The sequence below is a fragment of the Diceros bicornis genome, chromosome 2 (genome assembly GCF_020826845.1).
Source record: "Diceros bicornis minor isolate mBicDic1 chromosome 2, mDicBic1.mat.cur, whole genome shotgun sequence".
Classification (NCBI taxonomy): domain Eukaryota; kingdom Metazoa; phylum Chordata; class Mammalia; order Perissodactyla; family Rhinocerotidae; genus Diceros; species Diceros bicornis.
The window spans coordinates 35,299,142-35,320,630 of NC_080741.1; positions in this window are offsets into that span (position 1 = coordinate 35,299,142).

Consider the following 21,489-nt stretch of genomic DNA (forward strand, 5'->3'; position numbering starts at 1 on the left):
CGAGAATGAAATTTTAAAGCTGGCAGCATGTAAACTATTTCTGACTCTCTCTCCTTGTCAACCCAAAAGCAGCATTGGGTGTGGGAGACACGTCTGTTGAGACGCACATAGACCTGCATGTGTGACACTTTAATGAAGAAATAAGAAGGAACTGGACTTCCTATTCACATTCTCATACCACCATACCTTCCTTGCATTTGCTACTTGCCCCTCAACTCACAAAGGAGCACAATAGCCAGAGACAAACAGAATGAGAGTGTAGAAGGCAGATGATAGAAACGCTTGATCTTAAGAGTCATTGGGAGAGCCTTTGATCCAAAGTAATGAGTGAATATTGTTTGAAGCCTTAGCCAAAAAAAAATTTTAAATAGTAATTTAAAATATTCCCTACTTCCCAAAGTCTTCTTGCCCAATCTGGCAAGTTACAATGCACTAAAAGAATATTATCATCAATGTGTCCAAATATGTTATTCAGAGTAGGATTTTATGTGAGATAGCCCCAGGGAACTTTTTGGAAGAAAAAGGCAGTCCCAAAATTGGATGCACCAATTGCTTTAAGGTTTTAAGATTTGGTAAAGTATATTGTGCCTTCACTGCACCCCAAGCCAGAAATGGTAAGGAAAAGAATTCAGTTTTCCAGGCAGTGCAAGGGGACTTGCCTAGTATTTCAATAGGTTCACAAGAATGCAGCAAGCAGGAGAGGCAGTGTCCTCAACACAAAGCAACCCAGACCCCTGAGCTTCTAGCTGGCCAGTTGCCCAGCAGAGAATATAGGATGCTATTGAATTTGCAGGCATCTCAGTCAGTGACAGGGGTGGAGGGATGTTGCAAAAGGATAATGAGAGGAAGAGGGATTGAGAAAGCAGGGATGAGGAACACGTAGATCTAGAAGCGGAAAATTATGTTTCAAGACTAGAAGAATAGCTTAAAAAATATTACTGGGGAATTAATGCATAAAAAGTGTCCTTAGCTGGGGGAGGTGTGAAGGGGGACTACATGTATCATAAAAAAAATGCACTCTGTGGCCGAGACCCTTTGACCATTAACACTACAGATAATTAAACAGAAAAAATCTAATCAAGCAGAAGGATGGTAATCTCCAAGAGATAAGCCACTTCACTGGGTATTCACACTCTAGTTCCAGGCCCAGATTTATAGCAAGAGCAAAAATGTAATCACACACACAAACACACACACGCACGCACATATACACACACATACTCACACACACCCAGAGACAGAGCATCCCAAGGCCTGAGCTTAGGAGGCAGTGGGAAAACTCATTCATGAGGACTTTTTAATTGCTTTGTGTTTGTTTTCCATCTTCTCCCCCCTTTCTACTGATGGTGATCATTGTTGTATTTTGAAATCATGATCCACCACTGCAGCACCATAATTACACAAATATGGCATTATAAATGAAAGTTAGTGCCAGAAATAGCAAAGCAGAGAGGGGCGCCATTTGTCTTTGTGGATGCAAGTGTGTGTGTATACATTTATAAATACCTTCCATTTACATGGTGTTTGGAAATCATTTGCTACTCCAAGCAAGGGGGGCTTAGGAAATAAAATAAGAGCCTTGCCTTGTTTTCAACTAAAGAAGAAGAAGGCAAGAAAAGGCAGGTTCTTCTATTCATAGTAAATGGAAATAATGAGGTAAGCGCTAGGCTGAAACCAAGCTCAGATCCCTGAACTGGCCTGCAGTTGAGTGGGCACTACCGGCTCTGCTTGTGCACAGGAGTCAGCCTGGGGCAGGACAGCTTGTCCGTGGTGCCCTTCAGCACATCCGGAACCTCAGGGAATGTCTCGTAAGTGCCACTCAGAACAGGAGGACTCCCTTCCTTCCCTACTGTCACTCGTACTTGCCCCCAGGGCCCCTCCAGAATCTTCAACCAATAGCGATGGGAGCTGGGAGATAACCCAGCTTCTTCCACTCTCAGGAAAAAGGAAAATTATGAAGTGTGTTCCACAAGTGTCACACAGAGTATGTGGTCTTTCTAAAATATGTCAGCAAATTCTTTGAAACTCATCCCTTCAAAAGCTGGAGCCGAATTCTCCTCCCCTCGAAAGTGGGCTTTCTTAAGTAACTCGCTTCTGATGACCAGCATATGATGAGAGTGACGCTATGTGACTTCTAAGCCTAGGTCCTGGAAATGCTGTTTCTCTTTTAGATCACTTCTTCTGGGGAAAGCCAGCACCAAGTCATGAGCTCGTGCAAGCATCTTGTGGAGAGGTCCACCCAACGAGGAACTGAGGTCCCCAACCACCAACAGGCACCAACTCACCAGCCATGTGATCAAGCCACCTTGGAAATAGGTCCTCCAGCCCACTCAAGCCTTCAGATGAATGCAGCTCCAACCAACATCTTGACTGTAACCTTATGAGAGATCTTGAGCCAGAACCACCCAGATAAGCCACTCCCAAACTCCTAAACTACAGAAAATGTAAGTATAATAAACATGAATTGTTGTTTTAAGCCATTAAATTTTGGAGTAATTTGTTACACAGCAGCAGGTAACTAAGAGAGTCCTAGTGCTCTGGACCCCCATTGCCTATAGCTGTACCCTGCTCATCAGCTCCTTCCCTGTGCTTCCTTAGATCACCTCCAAAGTAAGCTACCTGTACTGAAAATCTTGTCTCAGAGTTTGCTTTTGGAATGTAAGAAATCCCATAGCAGGTAAGGATTATTATTATCCTCATTTTAGGGATAAGAAAAAACACACATGGGTTAGAGTTACACAGCAAATAGCGTCAGAATGAGGTTTTCTGAATCCTAATCCACTGCTTCCTGCTTCGTCACAGCTGCATCTCCCTCCCACCCCAATCCTTTCCGATTTTAAGCAATCTCTCTTCTCTCCCCAAGAACAAGTTAATTTGCCCATTTGCTGTGGACCTAGACATTCATCATAATCACAAAATTTTTTGTTGTTGTTGTTTATTTATTATTTTTTATTGCAGTAACGTTGGTTCATAACATTATACAAATTTCAGGTGTACATCATTATATTTCAATTTCTGTATAGAATACATTATGTTCACCACCCAAAGGCTAATTACAACCCATCACCACACACATGTGTCTAATCATCCTTTTCACCCTCCTCCCTCCCCCCTTCCCCTCTGGTAACCACCAATCCAATCTCTGTCTCTATGTGATTGTTTGTTGTTGTTTTTATCTTCTATTTATGAGTGAGATCATATGGTATTTGACTTTCTCCCTCTGACTTATTTCACTTAGCATAATATCCTCAAGGTCCATCTATGTTGTCACAAATGGCTGGATTTCTTCGTTTCTTATGGCTGGATAGTATTCCATTGTATATATATGCCACATCTTTATCCATTCATCCGTTGATGGGCACCTCGCTTGATTCCAAGTCTTGGCTATTGTGAATAACACTGCAATGAACACAGGGGCACATGAATCTTTAAGCATTCGTGTTTTCTACTTTTTTTTTTGTTTTGTTTTTTTGGCGAGGGAGATCAGCCCTGAGCTAACATCCATGCTAATCCTCCTCTTTTTGCTGAGGAAAACCGGCTCTGAGCTAACATCTATTGCCAATCCTCCTCCTTTTTTTTCCCCCCCAAAGCCCCAGTAGATAGTTGTATGTCATAGTTGAACATCCTTCTAGTTGCTATATGTGGGACGCGGCCTCAGCATGGCCGGAGAAGCGGTGCCTCAGTGCGCGCCCAGGATCCGAACCTGGGCCGCCAGTAGCGGAGCATGCACACTTAACCACTAAGCCACGGGGCTGGCCCGTACGCATTCGTGTTTTCATGTTCTTTGGATAAATACATAGCAGTGGAATAGCTGGATCACGTGGTAGTTCTATCTTTAATTTTTTGAAGACTCTCCATACTGTTTTCCGTAGTGGCTGCACCAGTTTGCACTCCCACCAGCAGTGTATGAGAGTTTCCTTCTCTCCACATCCTCTCCAACACATGTTGTTTCCTGTCTTGTTAATTATAGCCATTCTGATGGGCGTGAGGTGATATCTCATTGTAGTTTTGATTTGCGTTTCCCTGATAGTTAATGATGTTGAACATCTTTTCATGTGTCTGTTGGCCATCTGTAAATCTTCTTTGGAGAAATGTCTGTTCAGGTCTTTTGCCCATTTTTTAATTGGGTTGTTAGTTTTGTTGTTGTTGAGATGCATGAGTTCTTTATATATTTTGGAGATTAAGCCCTTATCAGATGTATGGTTTTCAAATATCTTCTCCCAATTGTTAGGTTGTCTTTTCGTTTTGTTGATGGTTTCCTTTGCTGTGCAGGAGCTTTTAGTTTGATGTAGTCCCATTTGTTTACTTTTTCTATTGTTTCCCTTGCCTGGTCAGACATGGTACTTGAAAGTATGTTGCTAAGACCAATGTCGAAGAGCGTACTCCCTATGTTTTCTTCTAGAAGTTTCATGGTTTCAGGTCTTACTTACATTCAAGTCTTTAATCCATTTTGAGTTAATTTTTGTGTACAGTACAGGATAATATTTAAAAAATAATCTAAGCAAATTTAGTAACAAAAGCAGGAACTTTGAGTCACTTTTAAGTCTCGGTGTATTTGTTTTTCCTAATGAGACCTATACACAGCGGGGAGAAATAATTAGCAAATTAATGGATTATTCTTCTATTGACATTAGTGCAAAGGCTGGTCGTAACTACCTCGTTCTATGTCTGGGCTACAAGTGCTGGCCTGAAACTGCTGACCAACATCACTGGTACTTTATCAAAGTTATGAACAAACGCCCATGCTGCATGGGCAAGAAATGATGAATATGAAGCCTAGATATGCTGTTCTTTCTGTTCTGATCAAATAAAATGTACAGCCAACTTCATCTGTCAGATATTTAATCATAATCATTATTGTGCTATCTGGTAATTAGGCATAAATGGAACATAAATGACTCTTGATAGGACCATTTTATATATCAAACTGCGGTTTTTGTGTTTTTCTTCTCCTTTGACAGTTTTCCAGTATCCATCTCTACTCAGTGTCACTATGGTTCGTTTCCCCTGAGTCAGAGTGGTCGAAGAGAATGCCTATGGGCTTTGGAACCAGACAAATCGCTCAGGCTGTATGACCTTGATCAAGCCACTTTATATCTCTGGACCTCTTGTATAAAACGGAAATGAGACCTCTCCAGCAGGATGGCTATAAGAATCAAATGAGAAACTGAAATGCAGTCACTAGCACAGTGTTCGTATGCAGTAGGTGCTTAGTAAAGGTCTCCTTCCTGTCTCTTTTTTCATGCTGTCTCTTATATCAACATTACTTCCACATACATTAACGTCAGAGGTTCTTGATCATCTCCCTACAAATTATTTCCTGCCCTGGATCCCACTCCCATGAGCACCGGCCTTCAATCTCCAAGTCACACAGTCCCATGCTAAAATCCCAAACTTATCCATGTTTTAAAAAACACTTCCTACCAACTGAAGGAAAATTACTGAAGTAATCAAGACAAACAGCTTTGAGTCAATAAGTAGGAAAAAAAAGTTTTATAATTTACCTAGCATCAGGTATATCAACACCTTAGCATTAATGAGTTCTAGTTACAGGCAAATGATGATGGCAATTTCTTTTTTATTTGATTTGGGTGTGACTGGTGACAAAATGGAAGGTACTAATCATCTGAAAGAACTAAAGGGAAAAACAATGCTATGGTTTCTGGTTGTGTTTACCCAATGGGGGGTCAGTGGTACTCTGGAATAATTTAGCGAACACATAACAGACAGAAAGTTTGCACAAAAATATTTCACATCTTCATGGCTGTGTGCTTTTCTGGGCTTTGGTAAGCACGATGAAGGCAAAGAGTTTGCCTCTCTGATATAGTTGTTAAGATTTGTGACAACAATGGCCACTGATAAACACAACAGTTCATAATAACAATAGCAACAGTAACAACTACCACTTATTAAGGGCCTAATGTTCATTTGTACACCAAGGTTAACACAAAACTTTTATGTCTTACCTCATTTGATCCTCTTGCAGCCCGGGTGAGTATTATTCACTCCATTTTACAGATAAGCAAACTGAGACCCATAAAGGTTAGGTGTCATGCCCAAGAGGCCCATCAATAATGGGCAAAAGAATCACATCTGGAATCCTAATCTCACACTCTTGTCTGTTATTAGACTACCTCTGTTAATAAATAATTAGCTTGTTTGTTCAAGGGATAAACGGAAGCTAACATGAATTCTTCGGTTAGCTTTTCTTGACCTATATTGGTTTGTAGACCCACAAAGCCACACATCCACATCACACAAGGTGGTGGAGAAATAGTTTTAAAATAATTGTCTAATGATCTTTGAGAAGAATTCCTTGTCATCAATAGAGAGACTAGATCCCAGGATCCAGGGTAATTGCAAGTAGTGGTGCTAGGACCACTGAGCAGGTCCAGTGACCAGCAGGTTTTTGTGCAATTGTGGCAGCACACTCCCTCAGTCGGCAGTGCCTGTAGCTTCTGCAGAAGGAAGCAGTCAGATCTAGCCACAAAAGAGCAGACCTTTACTGGGTCAGCTATGAAGTAAACTTACCGTCAGATGTTTTTCTTCTCCTCCACAACATGGAGACTAGACTTTTGGCCGCAAATGTCAGATTTATCTATGAAGCTCTTGACCTCACCAGAAAAGAACCACTTTCAAATGTAAGAAATATACGAATCACTTTCAAAATAAGAAAGTGAGGCTTGGAGTACAGCAAATCCAAATTGAGCCAGGCACTATGCCAGGGGCGGAGTCCCTGGTCTGGAGGAGCAGACAGAGCAGTGGTTCTCAACCTGGGCTGGTCATTAGTGTCCCCTGGAGGCGTTTTTAAATCCCAACATGTCTCTATTTATTGAGAATTAATTGTTCTCAATTAATTCAGAAACTCTGGGAGTAGGACCAGGTATCAGTGTTCCATCATGCAGCCACAGTTGAGAAACGATTATAGTAGAATCCGGAGTCTTCCAAACTTGCTTGATTTGAGAATCACCTAAGGTTCTTATTAAAAATACAGATTCATGGGTCCTGATCTTATCGCCTGAATGAGAATTTCCAGGGGAAGGAGTTGGGAATGTGTTTTGAACAAGAGCCCAAAGATTCTTATGATTAGGAAACTTAGATGAAACCTGTTTTTGTCCTCAAAGAATTAACAGAGTGAAAACACAACCTATGAAATAGGAGAAAATATTTGCAAATCATATATCTGAGAAAAAGTTAACATCTAGAATATATAAAGAACTCCTACAATTCAAAAACAAAAAGACAAACAACCCGGTTTTTAAAATGGGCAAAGGACTTGAGCAGACTTTTCTCCAAAGAAGATATACAAATGACCAACAAGCATATGAAAAGATGCTCAACATTACTAACCATTAGAGAAATAAAATCAAAACCACAATGAGATATCGCCTTACACCTATTAGGATGGCCACTATAAAAAAAAAAAAAAAGGAAAATAATAATTGGTGGCAAAGATGCAGAGAAATGGAAACCCAGGCGTGCTGTTGGTGAGAATGTGAAATCGTGCAGCCTCTATGGAAAACAGTACAGAGGTTTCTCAAAAAATTAAAAATAGAACTATCATATGACCCAGCAATCTCACTTCTGGTACATACCTAAAAGAATTCAAAACAGGATCTTGAAGAGATATTTGCACATCCATGTGCGTTGCAGCATTATGCACAGTGGCCAAGAGGTAGAAGCAACTCCAATATCCATTGAAGGATGAATGAATAAACAAAATGGGGTATATACATATGATGGAATATTATTCAGCCTTAAAAAAAGAAGGAAATCCTGTCACATGTTACAACATGAAAGAAGGACATTACGCTAAGCGAAATAAGCCAGTCACAAAAAGACAAACACTGCATGATTCCGCTCATGTGAAGTATCTTAAGTAGTCAAACTCATAGAAACAGGAAGAAGAATGGTGGTTTCCCAAGGACGGGGGAAGGGGAAAGGAGGGGTTGTTCAGTGGGTTTAGAGTTTCAGTTTTGCAAGACGAAAAAGTTCTAGAGATCTGCTATACAACAATGTGCATATAATTAATACTACTGAACTGTACACGTAAAAATAGTTAAGATGGTAAATCTTATCTTATATGTTTTTTGTCACAATTAAAATTTTCTTTTTTAATTTAAAAACCTGATATTGTCCAAAACCTCAACAGCTTCATACATCCCGTCAGTCTTATACACAGCAGAGACAAAGAACTCAGGGTCTTTCAGTTCTCTCTTCTGCAAAAACAAAACAAAACCAAACAAACAAAAGCATCTCCCCAGCTGCCTCCTAAGGAGGGTAGCTCCATTTTGAAAAGTCCAGATGCTTACTGACTATGAATCTGGACAAGCCGGGACAGACATAGATTGCTCTGATTAGGAGAGGAGAGCTTTAAAAGTCTGTGGGATGGGGAGATGGCAGACTGAGGAGGAGAGGTGACTGGAGCCTGCACCCCACGTGGGGGCAGTAGTGAGAAGCGTGGCCCCAGGTTACCTGTGGGGCCCAAGACACTTTGTGCATGAAGGGGGGCGGGGTGACACCCTCGATGGGAAGAGATGACACTGCATTGACCATCATGGAGTGTGTTGTGATAAAGGCCTTCCTCCGCCTCCGCTATGCTGTCCTCAATAAAATTCGCTTGCTCCCTCATCTTTTGGTGTGATGGGACTTTTCCGTGAAAAGTGAAGAATTGCTCCACACGCTGGAGGGGTGTGGGGCTGAGGGAAGTTTCCATGCTTCTTATTCCCCATCTGCCGCCACTCTTCCACAGCCGGCCTCCTGCTCGGATCCATTCTCTGCCTTTCTTTGCTCCACTCTGTGTCCCACAACACCATAGAAGGCTCCTTGCCCTCTGGCTTCTGACGGGATCCAGTCAATGGGAGCCGCTAGAAAGAAGTATGAGGGTGGGAGAAGGGAGTGAGGCCAGGGTGTTCTGCACCGGCATCCTCCCTGCTTCAGCACCACATTTCCAGAGGTGGCTGCACCCCTCTGTGATGACAAACCCTGCTGGGCAGCCCCTCCTCCGTGGCCCCCGCTGTCCCATGGGCTCCAGTAACACGGCCTGCTCCCCTTGTTCCTTCAGGTCTGGGGAAGGTAGAGCCTCCCCCGATGCTCGTTCCTGGGTGTCTCGGCGTCCCTGTGGACCTCCTATAGTATCTTTCTTAAATTAATCTTCATTTTGAGTGGAATTCACTTCCTTCCAGGACCCTGATGGGTACATTTGGCTTCTGGATTGGGGTGGGGTCAGAGGCAAAAGAGAAAGAAATCAATAAAGAAGAGTGGAAACTAGCCAAGCCAGCCGTGGGCTTCTAAAGCTCCCAAGCACGGTGATCATCAGAGCCTGTTACTACAACATGCACAATAGGAAATGTTTGAATTGTGTAATCCCATACCCAAAAAGGGGTATGCCTGTCTCAGGGTTTCCTATGCTTGAAACATAGACACAAAAGCAGAAACATCCACACTGCTACATTGGTCTCCCAGTGTCCCCAAGTCTCGGCAAGACCTCAGAGAGAAGCTCCCAGTAGGGCCACACGTTGGCAATACCCTCTTTGCCGCATCCCGGAGAAGGCAGCCCCCGGGAGGTACTGCAGGGGCAGAAGTAGAGAGTAAATTAGCAGCGAGTGAGAGGAAGGCAGCTAAGCTCTCTGCAATCACAGTGCGAAAGAAAGTTCAACACTTTCAATCGCGGAGTAACCCGCCAGGAACTGTTATTTAAACTTCTGAGCTTTCAGGCTGGGCTGGGAATTGTTGTATTCTCAGGGATGAGTTCTTGGCAATGTCACGGGGAAACTTGATAAAAAAAAAAAAAAAAAAAAAAAACTTCTCCCCAGGTTCCTGAAGGAGTCTCAAGGGTCTCTGAGCAACTAGTAGGGGGAAAACAATAACCACCTACACCTTCCCCACTACCATCCATCACTCACACCCAGAGGCCTCCGTTTTCTCAGGCTCCATCAAAGATCGGAGAGGTTCTTAGAAGGGCGAGAAATTTCTGTTCGGAGAAAAGGTAATTTCAGGACATGCAGAGAAGGAGATTGTGTGACCTGAAAAGAACATCTGAGAAAGATAACCAGAGGATGGGAGGAAATCCACATCGGAGGTCAGAAAGTGGATGAGCTACGGACATGGACAGGAGCAAGATGCACGAGTGTTATAGTCCCCATATGGCACATTTGCTCCATCTCTGGGAGCCGCTTCTCCAGCCCCCATTTGAGACAAAGAGGTGGAAAAGAAAGGCTGGGAGGTGGCTATGTGCTCTGGAATTAAAACAGCATCTGCAGTATTATTAGCTGGACCAAGATGTGCAGAAGCTATCAATCTTTCTGCTTTGGGGAATAATTGATTGCCAAGGGGTCCAGACAGGCTGCTTCTCTTTCCCTGAGGTCTGGCTCTAAGTTCAGCACAATTAGCTAAGTGCTTCTGTGCTGGAGGAGGCTGGGAGCACAGTCAGCTCCCTCTGAAGCCTAAGGTGCTTAAGGAAAGAGAAACTTCAGGAACTCGACTTTACACCAGTACTCAAACCAGGACCAACACCATCCACTACCATTGCTTGTGAGCAGAAGCCACGACTAGAGTGGGAATGGGCTCTGCTTTTGGCTTTGGCAGTCTGGTGAAGCCTATAAACCCCTTCTCCAAATAATATTATTAAGGGCATAAAGTAAATACACAGGATTACAAAAGAAGCCAATTATATTGCAATACGGTTACCAAAATATTTTTTAAAAAAACAAATTGGTAATGTAGTAATAGTTGTGCATCTTTATTAAACATTAAATAATACCTAGTGGTGGATGTAATAACTTAGAGTTATGGAAGTAATGAATATTTCAAGATATCTACAACAATAGCTAAATGATATGAAAATATCTGTAACACCTGGTGGAACTGCTAACTCTACTGTGGGTTTCTGACCTACATTTATCACTGAAGGAAGTGCTAAGTTTCATTTCGATGTTAGTGAAAATAAATAACATTTTTTTCATCCAAGTTTATAGATCCCTGAATTCCTTCCATGTGTCTTAGGTTAAGAACTTCTGCTGTAAATGGGAATTTGAAATGACAATGACCCTCTCCAGTCACTATGAGTGCTGTAAGAAAGTATGCATTCATCTTCTCATTTAATTGTGCTAGGTGCAAATCCCTTAGAACCTGGCCTTACAGGGCCTCAAATCTGGAATAAATGACAGAGAGAGCATCACACAGAGACAATAACTCTTGCCATCTCGAAATCTATCCAAACTAATGGCTGTTCACCCCCTTTCCCTGCTGCAATACAGAAATGCAGACTGCTCCCTGGCTTCTTTTCCTGAGCCTGTCCCGTCACTATCAATGTCCCCACTTGGGGATTTGGAATAGATGGTCACTGAGTCCATGGAGGTCACCAATGGGACTGTGGACAATCTGTGACTTTGGGATGGCTTTTCTCAGTGTCATGATCCGACTTGTATTTCAGGACAGTCTCTCCGGCTTCAGGATTGAGAGCACCACTCCAGTCCACCCACTGTGCTCCATCTCCATGGTCTCCGCCCTTGTCCAAGCCGCCAGCCCTCCTGCCTGGATTGTTGCAGTGGCTTCTTAACTGGTTTCCTGGCATCCTTTCTTGATCCCCTACTGTTATGCTCATTACAGCATCCAGAGTGAATAAAAGAGTTATCCAATCCTATCATTCTCTTGCTTAGGATGGTTCAATGGTTTTTCATATCACTTAAAATAAATTTCAATCTCCTCGTCATACTGCACGGGTCGGCAACTTATGGCCTGCTGGCCAAATCTGGCCTGTACCTGCTTTTGTATGGCCTATGAGTTAAATAATTTGCAGAAACTTGTTTTCTCTCTTATTATATAAATACTTATATTCAAGTACTCTTGATTTTGCCTCTTGGCCCACAAAGCCTAAAATATTTACTATCTGGCTCTGTATAGAAAAAGTTTGCTAACCTCTGCCAGCCAGGAAACCAGAAACCAGCCTAGGCCATTCAAATGGGAGGAAATTAACTCAGAGAATTGGTTGTCCAGAAGTTGTAAGAGCTGAGGAGACAAAAGGACACAGTGAGACAAGTCAGAGATTAACAAGAGCAGGGAGCTGCTGCCACCCTGCAGGTAGAGGACCAAGGGAGAAAGTGGTGTAACTAACCAGAGCCACAGAGCTGGAGGCACCCAACGGAGCTGAAGGCAAGCTGTGCAAGAGATGCCACCCAAGGCAGCGCAGAGGGTGAGGGAGAAAACCTGGATTCTTACACCCCTAATTTCACACCAGTACCCCCTATTGGCTGAAGCCACCTGGAGGGTTGTTGGCAAAGAGGCCTGGGAAATGTAGTTCCCTGCGATACAAAGCAGAGCAAGCAAAGGAAAGGGCAGGAAATAGATATTAGAGCCAGCAGGAAAACGACCAGCTCCCCTTTAGAGTAAAGAGAACATCTGCCTTGCAAATTAGCTATAAGAGCTACAGGTGACTTAAGTAAGATGTCCATATCATGTCTGGAGAGGGTAGATAATATTATTATCATCATCTCTACTATTATTAACTTCTACCCTGTACTTGGGTTTCCTGTATTGGGTTGTCCAAGCTGATCATAAAGGTGTGGACAGAAGATAGGACCGTAATTGACCTGACTTATCCAGAAACGGTGAGGAATGGCGTGAAATTAGACCACATCTATGGCTCCAAACACGCCCTGAAGATGGGCGCAGGAACTTGCACCAAACCCCCTTCTCCCAGGCAATGAAATCATTTCACACCATCCATTGCAGGCCAGAGGGATGGTGAGATCAGGAATTTGCTGTTGCAAAAAAACCACTCAGAGATGCTTTGTGCTAGTAGGGATTTTTTTTCCTAGAAGCATGTATGTTGTCAGTAGGAATGCATTTCTGTCCATTCACTTACACTTCTTCCTTTCCTAGAACTGTCATGTCAGCCTCTAAAACCAGAAGCATAACAGCTTAGTTTAACAAGCTTCCTCTTTTACATGCCAGCCAATGAAATCAATGATGGGTGTAATAAGATGAAGATGTAGCCAGTAGGGAATGTTTTTCCACCTTAAATGTTATAAGCAGGGATGACAAGGTGCCCAGACTGAATATGCATCTCCAACTCAGGAGGGCCATCCAAGCAGAACTTCTGAGAACTGGCTCTTAGGAAATTGACCACCTCTGGCCAGCCATGGTTCAAGTCCTTGACAGAAGAGCACTGAAACTCCAAGCCTGAGACTTCAGGAGTTCCAGCTCCAGGTTTACAGAGAAATATGTATCTTCTATTTCAGCCACCCCTGGGGGGTTGCGTCACTAGCCCTCCCCCACTTTCCACTTATTTGCAGGGCTCAGGCATGGTCTGGGTGAGGGCAATAAATAAATGCACGATTTGGTCTTGCAGTCAGCCTACCTCTGATCTGCTCTTTTTGTGTGTGTGTGTGTGAGGAAGATCAGCCCTGAGCTAACATCTGCCAATCCTCCTCTTTTTGCTGAGGAAGACTGGCCCTGAGCTAACATCCACACCGATCATCCTCCACTTTATGTGGGATGCCGCCACAGCATGGCCTGACAAGCAGTGAGTCAGTGTGCACCTGGGATCCGAACCCAGGCTGCCAGCAGCAGAGCATGTGCACTTAAACCACTATGCCACAGGGCCGACCCCTGATCTGCTCTTTCTAGACCCGTTTCTGGGTTAAACTTGTAAGTATTACAATCAGAGCCATTTAAATCAAATCAGACTTCAACTGGGAGTAGCATTAATTCTTTCTACCCAGTTCTCATATTGGTTCCTAGAGCAGCCCTTTACTGGAGTCTCCAAGCGCAGACTGGGCTTGGGATTGGCATCTGGATAGCTGAGGATAGAAGGAAGAAAGGTTTTCATCCCAAGCTACAGTTTTCCAAACTTCAGTTATTCTCACAAAGTCTTAAAAATTTTTATTATATCCAAATGCCACTTCTATACTTATTTACTTAATATCTTGTTTTCAATTAACTCATTATTTATTTAAATTCATTTTAAAGGAAATTTTATATTAGTTTTATCAGCAGAAAAATAGTATCAAGTGCCATAAATAGAAGATAACCATGAAAACAAAATGATGTTACTATGTGGCCTACCAAAGGTCCAGAATCTGAGGCCCAGTCTCTATGTTAAAAAGGAGAGAATTAGCAAGTGGCGGGAGAGCTGTTAAAGATATGCTGGCACCAAAATAAAACCTTTTCTTTGAAATAATCAGAAGGATTGAAAGATAACTGAAAAGGAAGCCGTTCTTTCTTATGCGATGTCCACACACAGCCTAAATCATCCGCAGAGTGTGGTACACAGGAACAGCTACATAATTCGCAGGGCCTAGTGCCAAATAAAAATGTGGGGCCTTGTTCAAAAATTATTACTAATTTCAAGACAGTGACAACACTAGCATTATAAGCATTAGACCAAGCACAAGGCCCTTCTGAGTATGGCCACACACTCCTGAAGCCAGCCTTGATGGTACGTGTCCCACACTTTATGTATTACAGAGAATGCAAACAACCAAGAGAGTGAGTCCATGTGAACACCCTTTCGGAATCTTGAAGTCTGAAAATCCCAAAGGGCAGTCCTGAGAACCATCAATGCTGCCTGAGACAGGAAACAAAGCCAAGGTAGAGGACCGATAATTCCACATCATGCTGGTGAGAAAAACCACTGGAGAGTCAGGTCAGAAGCAATAATGAGGAATGTGGCTGGAGCCATTGCCTGGAACTGTTTGTGGCTTGCTTTTAAAACCAGCTCCTTCTTCCTTAAACAGTCAAGGTTAGATTTGAGAAATATAAAAGGGATGGCAACGTGACCTGCTAAATCTGGCAGTGCCCTAGCAAGAAACATCCAGTCTGCTTAAAGATATAGCTGATGAGAGTTTAATGAAGGGACAATGCACAGAGAGGTGTAGGAAGGGTTATGAGCACCAGAAAGGACAATCACGCACCAGGGCTAACAACAGCAGCAAGCCATTACCACCCCTGGACCTGAAAGGACAAAATGAAGCAGCGGTTATTGGAACTTAGAAAGAACTGAACCCATGAGAGAGGGCCAGCCAACAGGAGACAAAGCCTTGCAGGGGGAATATAATCCCTGCCAACCACAGCCCCGCAGAGCAGGAGGAGGAGGGATAAATGCATCAACTTCTTTTTCCTCTCAGGACCTCCCATTGGCTAAACTCAACCCGGGAGCAGAGGGCAAAATATCTTGGATGATGCAATCCCACAAGTCAGCCTCCTAGGGCACAGGGCAGGGAGGACAAGAGGGGAATGGATTTGGAGGACAAGTGGAAATTAACCAGCACATCTGGTGACATGTGTTTGTGGAGGTGCAGGGGAGTGTGTGTGTGTGTGTGTGTGTGTGTGTGTGTTTGAGAGAGCGGCTGATGAGAGAAAACTAGCAACCAGCTTTGGGGCTAGGGCAAACTGGGTGAAAGGTGATTCCATTTACCAAGCTAGGGAATCCAGAAGAAAGGACAGTTTGGGGAAGGAGTTAATGCATTCTGTTTTGGCCATGCCAAGTTTGGAGGCATAAGGGACATCTAGGGGGAAGAGAAACCAGGACTGGCTCTGCAGACCCGGACGTCAAGGATTTGTTCGAGGCAGATCAAGTCAGTGAGAAGACAAGAAGGCCAAGAACAAAGATCCAGCAATACCAACATGTAAAAGCGGATCAGAGGAAAATGCACTAAAGGAAACTAGAGTTGTCAAATGGGGAAGAAGAGACCCAAGAGAGTTTAGTTTTAGGGAGTTGGTTCTGCTGTCCCTCCCCACCTTTCTCAGCAGGACACATTTATCCTTACCTGCGTTGATGCTGAGGAGGTAGTCACAAGTGGAACTAAAGGGAAAGAAGGTCAGAGAGAGCTTCTCAGACCCTCCACCTCCACACACTCACAGCCAGTATGGCCCCACACCAGGTGTCACAGAGAGGCCTCCATCCTGCTCCCCTGCATGCCCTGAATCTCTTTTTCAGGGAAAGCCATTGCTGGGCTAACTGTTGAGCTCGGGAACCACAGTTTCCTTGTCCACTGAGAAAGTTGGACTAGATCGCTTCCAAAAAGTCTTCCGACCCTCTAACATGACCTTCTCTGGTCATCTTGCCTGAGTGTGAAGGTTCAATGTCAATTTGTTCAGGGAGGAATGACTTGTTGCCTTTTCCCTTAAGAAACTAACAGTCTTGGGGGAGAGGCAGGGAGATGCACAATAACTTTGTTAGAAGGTATATACAGAAGCATAAAAAGAATAAATAGGAAGACGTCGTTAAATCCATCTGGGGACCAGGAGGATTCCATAATAACAGCTCTGTTTCACTGAGCACCTGCTGGTATGCACCAGGCCGTGTATGAGCTACTTACACAAATATGGGCTCTTACAGCTCGATGAGGCGGCCAGTCTCCTTGTCCTTGTTGTATAATAAGGAATCCGAGCCTGACAGAGTTAAGAAACTTACCAAAGGCCACTTGCCATTGAGTGAATGAGTTTGAATGTGGACAAATGTCTTCCACTCCAAAACCTGGGTTTATAACCACCATCGTATATAGTAACAGGAACCAACAACAGACAATTATTGGGCATTTACTGAACACCAGACACTTCCTCATGCATTTAATACATACAGAAATTTACCCCACGAGGAAGGTATTATTTCAATTCCCCTTTTACAAATAAGAAATGGAAGCAAGTTATATAACTTGCCTAAGGTCACACAGGAGCCAAAATTCAAATCTAGACCCTAATTACCACACAATTTTTTCACCCAGGTTAGTAGAAAGAGTATGTGAATAACATCCTAAAGGTTGTGAGAAAGGAAATATGTGTTCTTAGTTTGAGTTTGCCGCAAAAGCATAACCTGAGACAAGAATTTGGGTGCAGGTAGTTTATTTCTAAGGTGACGCCTGGCCCCAGGGGAGGGTGATACAGAGAAAGAGGAAAAGGTAAAACAAGTTTCATGATTGGGGTTGCCACTGTGGACAGCAGGGGCTCGATCCCACAGGCCTTCCTGAGAAGCATGCAAAATCCTCCCCAGAATTAAGCTCCCACAGGCAGGGATGGTGGAATATTCCCCATAGTGCTCCACCACCCCCACGCCCCCACCCCATGGTGGATGAGCTCAAAGCCCTGGGGCAGAAAGCAGACATAAGAAATAAGACACACGTGTGAAGCCAGACACTGTGGGCAGGAAGGGAAACAGAAAGCTGGCTCTGCACCGCCCAGCCCAGCCACAGCTGAAATCAGAGGTGATCTGATGAGGATCTGAAGCTGGGTCCCAGCTGTGCCGCCTCCGAGCAGAGATGAGGTGGGAGGGGATGCTTCAGACACAGCAGACACAGCAAGACCAAGACAGGAGCCTGAGAGCCTAACCCGTGCATGGCCTACCACACACTTGTGAAACTTTCCATTGCTTCTCTACCCAGATCCCCAGCTGCCTCTACCACGCTGGGTTCACAGCTCTCCTATTGAAATTATAGAAATAAATTCTTGATCAATGAGATAAACTGAAGTGGAACAACCCGTGATGCTAGAGGCCAAAGGCACTTCTTCTGTCTTCTATTCAACCGGGAAAAAGTAGTCCTCTGCCTTATGCAGCGGTATCACTGGGCTGAGTGTGTCCTTGGGTGAGTTATTAACCTCGCTGAGCCTCAATTAATTTCATCTGTAAAGAGGGACAAAGATAGCTACCTAGTTGAGTAGAGCGGTGATTAGATGATGTTCTGCGTGTAACGCATTTAGCATAGTATGTGGCCGATAGTGAACATTTAATCAAGGATGGATGTGCAGATTTTAACATTTTTGAGTCAATTCAATTTGATATCAAAGGAGAGAACTAGGCACAGTTATTTATCATTTAAAGAAAGAGAGTGCTATAATACAGAGAGGGCTAGTCTTGCCAAGCAAAAATTTCATTTCCAGCGGTCTAATCTTAGGTCCAGTAACCTCTGCGACTTTGAGTTTTTCTACCATTAAGTGGAGGTAGCCATTTTTGTCTGCCTCCAAGCATCACTGAGGCTCAAAGGAGATCACGAGTGTAAAAGTGATTGTAAACCATGATGTAATATAAAAATGTCATTGTTGTGATTATAATAAGGAGAAGAATCAAAGCTTCTCCCTCCCCTGCACACGTGCACATACACACTCCAAGAGCTGCCTGCTCCTCCGTTGCTGGAACAAGAGCAAAGCATTTTCACCGTAAGGCCACCGCCATTGAAGGGAGTGCGTGATTAATATCAGAGACACTCTGTAACAGCTGTTCAGGGTGAGCCATTCATACCATCAGTGTCAAGGACTGGGCTGCTAATTTATTTATGGATGAGGATGACAACCAGGGAATGCAATTAGGACTTGGGCATCTGGGCTTTTGTGATCCCTGATGGCTGGAGCCGCGGCAGTGATGCACCATGGGAACCTTAACAACAGTTGCTGACTGCTAACTACTGTCCTTCCGAGCTGGCTCAGACTCACTGTCTCTTTATATGCCAAACAAGTCATGTTTGTGTCCCAGTCCCTCATCTGTTCCCTTCTGCACGCCAACCCAAATTGCATGATAGTGGCAGGAGTGTTGTAGAGAAAACAGACTTGGGGACAAAGGTGGGGGTGTTCTAAAGTATTTTCAGAGTTCTTTACAGCTATCAATTAATGAATCCCTGTGACAACCTGGGGAAGTAGGTCAATATTATTATCCCTGCTTCGTGGATGAGAAAACAGGCCTAAGAAGAACAGCTTGCCCAAGGCTAAGCCACCGATCAGAGGAGCTGAAGCGGAATTAGATGGAAGAATTCCTGACTGCAAATCCTTGGCCAAGTATATGCTTACTTAGCATGCAGAAGGTGATCAATAAACAAGGTAGACTCACTGACTGAGTCCTAGAATGATGCATTAATCCCCTCCTGGGCACAGTGGCGGATGCTGGGTCCAACTCAGATCCTAAAGCCAGAAGAGCTTTTAAACACAGATCCTGAAAAATCCAAGAAAATACCTTTGGATGCACCCCAGTTGTAAGAAAGATGAAGAGAGTAAGTTGGTCTTCATGGTGGACATTGTTTTGGCTGCCCAACATCTGAATAGCCCTCTTGCCAGGAGGCAAACAGAGGTTTGCAGAATCTCCCTACCCTTTCCCCTACCCTATAATCCTGTGGAAGCCAAATTAGCTCCAGTGTGCAGTACAGGGAGGGCAAAGTTGAGGGTCGGGGTCCTTGGCACCACAGAGATGCCTGGTGGCCACAGATCTAGTGGCACGGTTCTCATAGGATGTTCTCGTGGCAAGTCTTTGGCTGTGCTTCACCTCCCTGGACTCCCCAAAGCCTGTGCTCCAGCTTTCCAATCGATTCCAATAAACTCTTCTTCCCTTAAGTTAACTGGGCTCTCTTCCTGTTGTTTGCAGCCCTGACTACCCAGTTTCTGACCTAGAAATGTACGTATTTGCCAAGGGGGATTAAAACTGCCAGCTGCAGATTCCCATACATTGCTGGTGGGAGGGTAAACAGGCAAAACACTTAGGGAGGGCAATTTGGCAAAGCTATCATGCACCCTTTGACCCAGCTCCCCACCTTGGGGAATTTATCCTATGTACACACTTGCACGATTACACAACAAATTACATACAAAGTCATTTTGCACATGTGTGCCTATATGCAGGATACTGTAGTGGTATTTATAACAGCAAAATATTTGAAAGATTCCAAATGTCCATTCGCAGAGGACTGATTAGATAAATTATGGCATGTACACATGATGGAAAGCTGTCCAGCTCTTTTTTTTAAATGAGATATTTTCTATGTGTTGATATGGAAAAATCCCCCAAATATTCAAATAAAAAAATAAAAAGTTCAGTATGGTGTGTATAATATGCTACATTTTATAAAAATAGGAAAAAAATAAGAATCTGCATTTGTTGTTGCTTAAATATACATAAGGTAACTAGCAGGATACAAAAGAAACTAAAAACAGTGGTTTCCTATTGGGAGGAGAGCAAGTGAGGCAAATAAGAAAACAAGATGGGGGGTAAAGATTTTTCATGGGGTGCCTTTTCATAATTTTAGGTTTTCGAATCATGTCAATAGGCACCTATTCAAAAAATTACATTTAAAAAGTGCCACCTCAGAGACAGAAAATCAACACACACATGATTTATTTGACCATCCTGGCCTTCACACCGATTCACCCATCCCCCTCAGCATGTGGACAGGGCAAACTGGTCAACAGCGGCTACTGGCTTGTTAGATTCTGGCACATGCACAAGGCTGCATCAGAGACTCTTCATTGGAGGATTGCTTGCACACCATAAGACTAGAATCTGGTCTAGACTATTGAGGGGAAAAGACAGAACAGGTTGCCGAAAACCGAGCAAGATGGTTTCTAGTGCAGGAGAAAAAGAAGGTTATTAGCCTCTTTTGATTTGTGGAATACAAAGAAATTATATTTCAGAGACACGCATGCTCTTAGGAAGGGTGTATCCAAGTCATACAATTCACTGTCCCCTGCTGTCAAGATACCCTCCTCAGAAAGAGGAAAATGACACACTCAGCATGAGCTATTGGGAAATATGGGATCCTGGCAAATTATTTGCATCGGTGGAGGATGTCTGATGCGATTATTCTGCAAACACCGCCTAATGAAGAGATTTGAGCTTCCTTGCCTACAGGTCCACTGACCTAATTCAAACCAAGGTCCCCAAGATAAAATGTACTTATTTATCCTCTAAGCCATCTACTTGAAAATCAATAATATTTCAAATTTAATGAGTTGTAAGACAAGTAAATTAGAGTTTGGAGTAAGCAATATTGATCAGATTATTCTGTCAACTGGAACCCATAACTTTCCTCTGTAATTAAAAATTCCATGTAGGGTACAACGCGCTCAACGCTAGTTGCTTTCATGAGGAAATCAGAGGTCTGCCCGTTCCTGTAATAAAATCCTTTTCCATTCGCTGGCTGGCAGTCCGTGCCCTGCCCAGTGTGGGTGGCTCTGCCCTTTCCCTCCGCAGCAGCAGGCTTCAGTGATAAGTGGCTTTCCCCAAGCGCTAATCACCGCTTGCTCTAGTCACAGAGCTTCAATGAATTTGAACATCAAAATGAAGAACTGCAACTAAAAAAAAAATCATTGTGGAAGAAATTGCCTTCAGTAAAAGAGCTTCTATAGAAGGATATGCAGTTGTTAGAAGCTGTCTTTAAAGTCCCCCTTGCAGTTTGCATTTCACAGAAGCTTGGGGCTAGCCAAAGTAGATTTCTCACCAAATTGACTAAAGAAAGGACAAAAGGGCAGAACTTAAAACATCTGCTGTCACCATTCAACATCAAACGTTCTACCTTTCAACACTCAATCACCTTGCCTACATCAATCTTTTCTGCCCCTACCCAGGGGAACCTTATTTTCTAAATCTGAGTAATGGTTGCTTTTTAATTAATTAATTTAATTAGCGTTAAATGGAATCTCTGATCTTGTGGTAGTCCTGGATCTTTGGACGAGAATGCCCGCCAGCCTTATTGCTCAGGAAGAAAACTTCAGAGATTGCATGAGAAATTTAGC